The following is an 8,193-nucleotide window of genomic DNA, read 5'->3' on the forward strand; positions in this document are numbered from 1 at the left end:
TTTAATGTATTTGGGTGCTCCTGTGTTGGGTACGTATATGTTTACCAGAGTTATATCTTCTTGTTGAATTGCTTTCTTTAGTATTATGAAGTGGCCTTCCTTATCTCTTGTAATGGCCTTCACTTTGAGGTCTAATTTGTCAGATATAAGTATTGCTACCCCAGATTTTTTTTCCATTTCCATTTGCCTGAAAAAATTTTTTTCCATCCCTTCACTATCTGTGTGTATGAGTCCTTTGTTTTGAGATGGGTCTCTTGTAGAAAGCAGATATATGGGTCATGTTTTCTTATCCATTCAGCTACCCCATGTCTTTGGATTGGAGCATTTAATCCATTTGCATTCAAGGTTATTATTGATAGGTACTTGTTTGTTGCCATTTTATTCTTTATGCCTCTGTTCCTTCTTCCCTTCTTATTTCTTTTTTTTACAGCAGTGCCTTTAGCATTTCTTGCATTGTAGGTTTGGTGGTAATAAACTCCCTTAGCCACATTTTGTCTGTGAAACTCCTTGTTACACCTTTAATTTTAAATGATAGCTTTGCTGGGTGTAGTATTCTTAGATTCAGTGCTTTGCTTTGCATCACTTTGTATATTTAATTCCATTCCCTTCTGGCTTGATGTGTTTCTGTTGAGGAATCAGTTGATAGTCTAATGGGAGATTCCTTGTAGGTAACTTTCTGTCTCTCCCTGGCAGCTTTTAAGATTCTTACTTTGTTTTTGATGTTTGCCAATTTAATTATGATGTGTCTTGGTGTTGGCTCTTTTGACTTCTTCTTGTTTGGGTCTCTGTGAGCTTCTTGGGTCTCTGTGAGCTTCTTGTGCTTGTGCGAGTTTTTTTCTTCCCCATATCAGCATAGTTTTCTGTCATTATTTCTTCAAACAGGTTTTGTATTCCTTGCTTAGTTTCCTCTCTTTCCGGCACCTCTTTTATGTGGACGTTGTTTTGTTTCGTGTTGTCCTCAAGCTCCCATAGGCTCTTCACCTGTTTTTTTAAGTTTTGTTTTTTTTCCAGTTGCTGCTCTGCTTGGGTGATTTTTCCTACCTTGTGTTCTAGCTCACTGATGTGGTGGTCAGCTTCTTCTAGGCTACTGTTGATGCTTTCCATTGTTTTCTTTATAGCAGCTATGTTATTCTTCATTTCTTCTTTGTTTTTTCTTCATTTCCCCTTAGTTCTTACACATTTTGTTGAATTTTTCTTCCATCCTGTTCAGCATCATTATGACAATTTCTCTGAATTCTTTCTCTGCAAATTTCTTGCCTCCATTTTTTTTACTTCCTTTTCCAGTGATTCTTCCTTGTCTTTGGTATGGGGGATGTTTCTTTGTTTCCCCATTTTTGCTCCTCTCAGGGTGTCTGGTTATGTGGATCACTCTCTACCATGTTGACCAAAAGGCACAAAATACAACTTGACATGACATGGCACAGAGGGAACAAAACACGAATGTGTTCACGATACTGATAACCCCAAATAAAGGTGCCCACCATAGAATAAGGGGAGAGAAAAGACTGCAAAAATGATATTGAGAAAAGAAAAACAAAGGTAACAGAGAAAAGAAAAAGAAGAAAAGAAAAAAGGAAAGAAATATATGTATATGAGGAGGAAATGCCACAAAACAAACAACTAATCCAAAAAATGCAAACAACAAACCCCCAGAATAAAAGGAGGGGAGCTGAGTCTGAAGAGGCAGAGCGTATTTCTAGAAGGTAAGGTAAAGAAACTGAATGAATGGAGGAATGGCCATGATTCAGTATAGAGGAGGTAGAAAGAGAATGAGTGTATAAGAAGAATTGTAAAAACCAAAATACTCAATAAAGAAGTAAGATAATAATTAAAAATAAAAATAATTAAATATATATATTAATATATATATAAGAAAATTTATATATATATATATATATATATATATATATATATATATATATATATATAATAAAAATTTCCCCCTTTATTTTATCTATCTATCTATCTATCTATATTCATCTCTTTTTGGAAAGGGAGAATAGAGTAGAGAGCAGATAGCCCTGTGTTTTGTGAGTGAAACTAATTATGCTATTAGTAGAAGAGAGCAAGCACAGAGAGGAAAAACAAAAGCATAAAATAAAAAAACAAAAACAAATACAAACAATAAAATAAGCAACAACAAGAAAAAAATGACTAGGGAAGAAAGAGGAAAGAGAAGGGTTCATGGATTTGAAGTATGGGAGAGATAATTAGATATATGAGTAAGCCAACAGAGTCCACTATAATAATAATGTATCAATAAAGGAGATAAAACAGATCAATTTTTCACAAAGAGTAAAAAGAAAGGAGAGAGAAAAACTAAAGCAGGAACAGAAGAGAAACAGGATGAAAAGGGGAAGTGAGGAAGAAAGGGTTGGCATAAAGGAAACAATGAGATAGAGTAAAATAATGATAAAAATAAAAATAAAAATAGAATGTAGAACACTCTCTCCAGGTAACCTCTGACTTTTCTGTCCATGGATTTTCTCGCCAGCTGTGTTTAATTTGCCATTTCTGGGTGGATGTTATTCAATTCAGCTGTTTCTTATTTCTGCTCTGAGAGAAGGTGCAGGACTGTCTGCCTATTCAGCCACCATTTTGTCTCCTCCTGGAGAAACTTTTTAGGAGCCTACGGCCTGGAAAGCTGGAGTATCAGTGTTCATGTCTTCACAGCCGAAGCAGCTGGTCTCTGGCTGGTGTGGCTGTAGGGTCCCGGGTGGTGTCTGAGGTCTCCCTGGGTGGAGGTGAGGCTGGGCTCCCAGTGACAGCCACTCTCCCCTTCAAGATGGTGCAATCTTGGCTGTAGGGCCAGCCACCCCTTGGAGAGATTTCAGCGGTAGTCAGGTCACCATACTTAAAAAAAAATCTTTATTGTTGAGAGTATTACAGATGTCACCATTATCCCTCCACATTGCTCCCCTCTACCTGGTTTCCACCAGGCCCCAGGCCTTCAGCACCCAATTGTCTGTGTCCATAGGTAATGCATATCCTTTCTAATAAAAGTAATATGCAAATTAACCATCACTCCGCCACACCCACAAGCAACACCCATCAGCCAATTAGGAGTGAGTATGCAAATTAACCCAACAAAGATGGCTGCAGCCACAGAGACAGCAGGAGACTTGGGTTTCCCCGGCAATGGAGGAAGCCAAGCTTTCTACACACCCTGGCTGGCCCAGGCCTCCACTCAAGGCTACAAAGTTTCAATTATAGAAGATAAATAAATCCCAGATACCAGGGCCTCCACTTGGGTCACCGGGGGGTCGTGACCGACCTGCAAACCACCACAGGCCCCTCACCCAGGCCGCCCCATGCCCCAAGGGAACCCCCACCCTGATCCAGGACACCCTTCAGGGCAAACCAGCTGGCCTCCACCCGTGCACCAGGCCTCTATCCTATCTAATAAAAGAGTAATATGCAAATTGACCATCACTCCAACACACAAGATGGCTTCCCCCATGTGGCCAAATATGGCTGCCCCCTTGTGGACACAAGATGGACACCACAAGATGGCCAGCAAGGGAGGGCAGTTGGGAGGGATTAGGCCTGCAGGGGAGGGCAGTTGTGGGCAATCAGGCCAGCAGGAGAGGGCAGTTGGTAGGGACCAGGCCTGCAAGGGAAGGCAGTTGGGGGTGATCAAACCTGCAGGGGAGGGCAGTTAGGGGTGACCAGGCTGGCAGAGGAGAGAAGTTAGGGGCACCCAGGCCTACAGGGAAGGGCAGTTGGGGGGGACCAGGCCTGCAGGGGAGGGCAGTTAGAGTGACCAGGCCTGCAGGGGAGGGCAGTTAGGGTCAAACAGACTGCCAGGGGAGCAGTTAGGCATCAATCAGTCTGGCAGGGGAGTGGTTAGGGGGTGATCAGGCTGGCAGGCGGAAGCTGTTAGGGGTAATCAGGAAGGCAGGCAGGTGAGCAGTTGGGAGCCAGCAGTCCTGGATTGTGAGAGCGATGTTTGACTGCTCGTTTAGTTCCGATCCTCCCGGGATCGGGCCTAAACCGGCAGTCGGACATCCCTCGAGGGGTTCCAGATTGGAGAGGGTGCAGGCTGGGCTGAAGAACACACACCTCCGTGCACAAATTTCATGCACCAGGCCTCTAGTATACATATAAGATCTTTAGTTAATCTCTTCCTACCCACCCACCTCTGCTTCCTTCTTAGATTTGTCAGTTTGTTCCATGCTTCTATGTCTCTGATTCTATTTTGTTCTTTGGTTTATTTTGTTCATTAGATTCCACATATGAGCATGATCATGTGATACTTTTCTTTCTCTGACTGGCTTATTTCGCTTAGCATAATACTCTCCAGGTCCTTGAAGGTCATTAGAATGGCAAGAGAGCAACTGCAATGATGTCAACAGAGTGGTTGTGCTACATGGGGACAAGAGTGGGATGTGCATCTATCTGAGAAAAGGTGTTCTGAGTGTCTGTGATTCATGGAATCCATTTGAGTAGTGATAATCTATAATTATAAAAGCATAATATGCTAATTAGACCAGATGTCCTTCCAGACGACCTTCTGGATGAAGCTGGGGCCCTGAGGGAATACCGGGTCCTGAGTGCCAGAGGGAAGTTCGTGCCAGCAGCCTGGGGAAGGAAGGCCTACTCTTGCATGAATTTCATGCATCGGGCTACTAGTGAAAACATAAAATGATTTGGAAGGTTTTCTAAATCATATGTGTACCAATGTATGTGTGTGCACATATGCACAAATGTGTGATGTCTGTGTCTGTGAATGTGTGCATCTCAGGATTTCCTCATGATATCACCTTCGGAGAAAAATATTATTTTCAGCTATCTATGGGGTTTAAAGGCTAAATTCAGTCCAACCTCTGATCCCCTTCAATGTGAGCAGAGCCAAAAGATCCTGTGGTTGCTGGATTCTGGAATTAACCACATTTCCATTGACACTGAACTCTAGTGTGCTTGGTGCTGTTTCTTGTTCCCTCATATGCTCACCAAATCACAGCCTTCCCACTTCCACCATGTTAGTCTAGTCTCTATACCTGAATTCATATTTTGGTTTCAACCTGCCCACTTGGCTGAGTTCCTATACCTAGATACTGACTCTTTCCTGAATCAAACCCTGAATGTAATATTTCCATAAAACTTAGGACATTGGTCTGTCTGCTGCTCTTACAAACATTCTATAGTTAAATCAGTGCCCTAGTTAGACCTCTTCACTTGAACAGGTTGAAGGATCCCAAGCATGCTATTTACCTGATATTTTCTGTTTGATGACAATAAATATCTGAGAGTTCATACTTTTACAAAATGGGATCATTTTGAGTTTGAATACTTTGAAATGCCAAAAATAAACAAAAGTATTAAATAAGAAATAGTTTTGTGTGTTTTGTAATATATAACCTGCACACATATAATTCCATTTCTTAAACAACTAATTACTAGTCTATTATTCCTAGTTCTTGCTCTGATTTGGTGATTAGGAATATCACTTCATATCACTTCCCCCTTTTTGTAGGTTATAAACTTGATTACAATGTTCATAAACAATAGTTGTCACAAGTATACAAAAATATGTTATATATTTTAATTAAATATGTCACATATTTATAATAAATCAGTTAGGACAGATAGTAAACATACTGTTTTTATGTAACCCAAAATTTAGAATTTAAAGTATTTCTAAGTTTATGTTCTTCAGAAATGTACAGACCAGGGACAGGAGATAAAAAATAAAGGAGAGAGGACTTACTTGTGATGAATTATTTTATTTTCAGATAATAAACTTCTCCATCATTTCTCTATTTTTCTTGGTTTTCATATCTGTAAATTACCAAATGTAGTAATTTTATGAGCATGTCAAATTATAAATAATATCTCCTAAAACTCCTAAACCAACAAAGTACTTTTTAATCTCTTATCAGTACTAAAATACTACATACATTTTCATTTTCCCCTGATTATTAACGCGTTGCCAGTAATTGACAAAATCTTATAATGGGACTTAAATAGATTTTCTAAATACTCAGAGAAAGGCAGGGGTGATTATGTCTTCCAAAACTGCCAGTGTTGCTTTCTTTGGGTCTTTTTAGGCACAAGATGGAGAGTTCTAGCAGGAAAAGTAGTGAGGCAACTCCAAGCTTCCTAGGACACTTAGTTGTCCTTTCTGCAGAACATTTTTTTGTATGCAGATATAACTCCTGCTCTGTGTGTGCTTATTTATTTAAACTTTTTGTACATGTTGTTAATAAAAAGGATCTAAAATTAATATTAAAAATGGCTGGACCATTCCTCTCTGAAATCAATAAAAATATATTTTCCAGGCACCCACCCTATTCTCTGTACTTTTTTCAAGAAACACATTCACGTTGCTGCTCAGATTTTGAAATTTACTATAATTGTCAGTTTAAAGAAAAAAAAGTGGCTGGAATGTCAAGCTGACACATGTCCCTAAACATAGAATTATGCATGTGAGGTCACTACTCCAATGCATGAGTACTGGGCTTAATTAAATGTCAGATGAGGCTCAGGTACACACTCTCCTCCAGGTACAAGGGACAGTTGTAGAGTAAGAATAAGAGGGTGTGCAGTTCATACCCTGGTGATAAAACATCATTTAGTGCTGAGACATATTTTAAATACTTTCATCTGAATTTTAATAAACAGAAGGAACTTCATAAGGCAATATGTGCTTCTAATGTTACAAAGTTTATGGTTGTAGTTTTAGCCATGAATTGAAAACCTCTAATGGAGTCATTATGGAAAACAAATTTGGCTGTTTTGAAATGTACAGGGACTACCTTACAGATAAGCACTGAGGTATCTCATATACACTGAGTGGCCAGATTATTATGATCTCTGAACGCACAATAATCTGGCCTCTCTCTCTCTCTCTCTCTCTCTCTCTCTCTCTCTCTCTCTCTATATATATATATATATATATATATATATATATATATATATGTATATATTAGAGGCCTGGTGCATGAATTCATGCATGGGTGGGGTCCGGCCAGCCAGCCTAGCCAGGGGGAGGGGACATGGGCGGTTGGCCGGCCTGCCTGCTGGTTGAACTCCTGGTGGAGGGGACAATTTGCATATTAGCCTTTTATTATATAGGATATACACTGAGTGGCCAGATTATTATGCATTCAGAGAGCATAATAATCTGGACACTCAGTGTATATTTTAAAGGATGCTGCCAGAACAAGATATTTTAAGAAAATAATTTTGCCAAATAATGAAGATTTAAGCTGGTTGAAAATCTAATTCATTGTTTAACTCCAAGTTTAGCATGTTCCAATTCAGGAATTCTAGCAGTTGCTATATCTTTTTTGGGGGGTGGTACAAAATTACTTTATTTGAAGGAATTGTACAAATGAAAGACATGACTGGATGATTTGGTACAAGTTATAGGAAAGATAAAGGTATCTCCAACATGCAGTACTGCTTTGGTGACCACAGCAGCCTATGGCTTAGCTCTCATTACTGTCTTCTAGGGTGTGCTTGTCAAAGAGAAACTCTGCCATGCCAGTTTCAGGGGCCCCCATCCTGCACAAGTTGGTTATGTCGTCACCCAATTCATTGATGATTTTCACCTGGTTATTCAGGTACTGAGTCTCAATGAAGTCACACAAATGAGGGTCATTTTTGTCAGTGGCCAGGTTGTGCAAGTCCAGTAGTGACTGACTCACACTTTTTTCCCAAGTGTAATGCACACTCCATTGCATCCAGCCCATTCTCCCAGTCATCATGGTCTGGTTTCTTGATATCCTGAAGGAAGATTCGGCCACCTCGCTGGTTCTGCAGCTTCATCATTTTCTCAGCATGTTCCCTCTTCTCATCAGATTGGTGAAGAAAATATTTGGAAAAGTTCTTCAAAGCCACATCATCATGGTCAAAGTAGTAAGACATGGACAGGTAGATGTAGGAAGCATAGAGCTTCAGGTTGATCTGGCGGTTGATGACGGCCTCCAAATCCTGGTGGTAGTTCTGGTGCACCTGCGAGGTGGACCCAGTCTTCATGGTGGGCGGCTGAGGAGAGGCCTGGACTGCGTAGCACTGGAGCAGAGGCGGGGGACCTTGGGTCATCTGGGCATCTGAGGTGCTGTGAGGAGGGCACTGTGAGGGGGCAAAAGACTGGCCTGGTGGTGGCTGCGGTGCAAACACCAGATTCTGTCCAAGCACTATTGAAGCAGGAAACTACGGCTGCTCTCCGTGAAGACTCTGTTATAT

At 40.6% G+C, this 8,193-nt stretch overlaps 1 pseudogene across 1 annotated transcript; it reads right to left on the reverse strand.

The window, feature by feature from the left end:
• Positions 1-7,433: 7,433 nt before the first annotated feature.
• LOC308239417 (ferritin heavy chain-like) lies at positions 7,434-7,983 on the reverse strand (annotated as a pseudogene). The gene has a single exon. The product of its transcript is annotated as a ferritin heavy chain-like (transcript).
• Positions 7,984-8,193: the final 210 nt, after the last annotated feature.

The sequence above is a fragment of the Plecotus auritus genome (assembly GCF_963455305.1).
Source record: "Plecotus auritus genome assembly, chromosome: X".
In the NCBI taxonomy this organism is placed as follows: Eukaryota; Metazoa; Chordata; class Mammalia; order Chiroptera; family Vespertilionidae; genus Plecotus; species Plecotus auritus.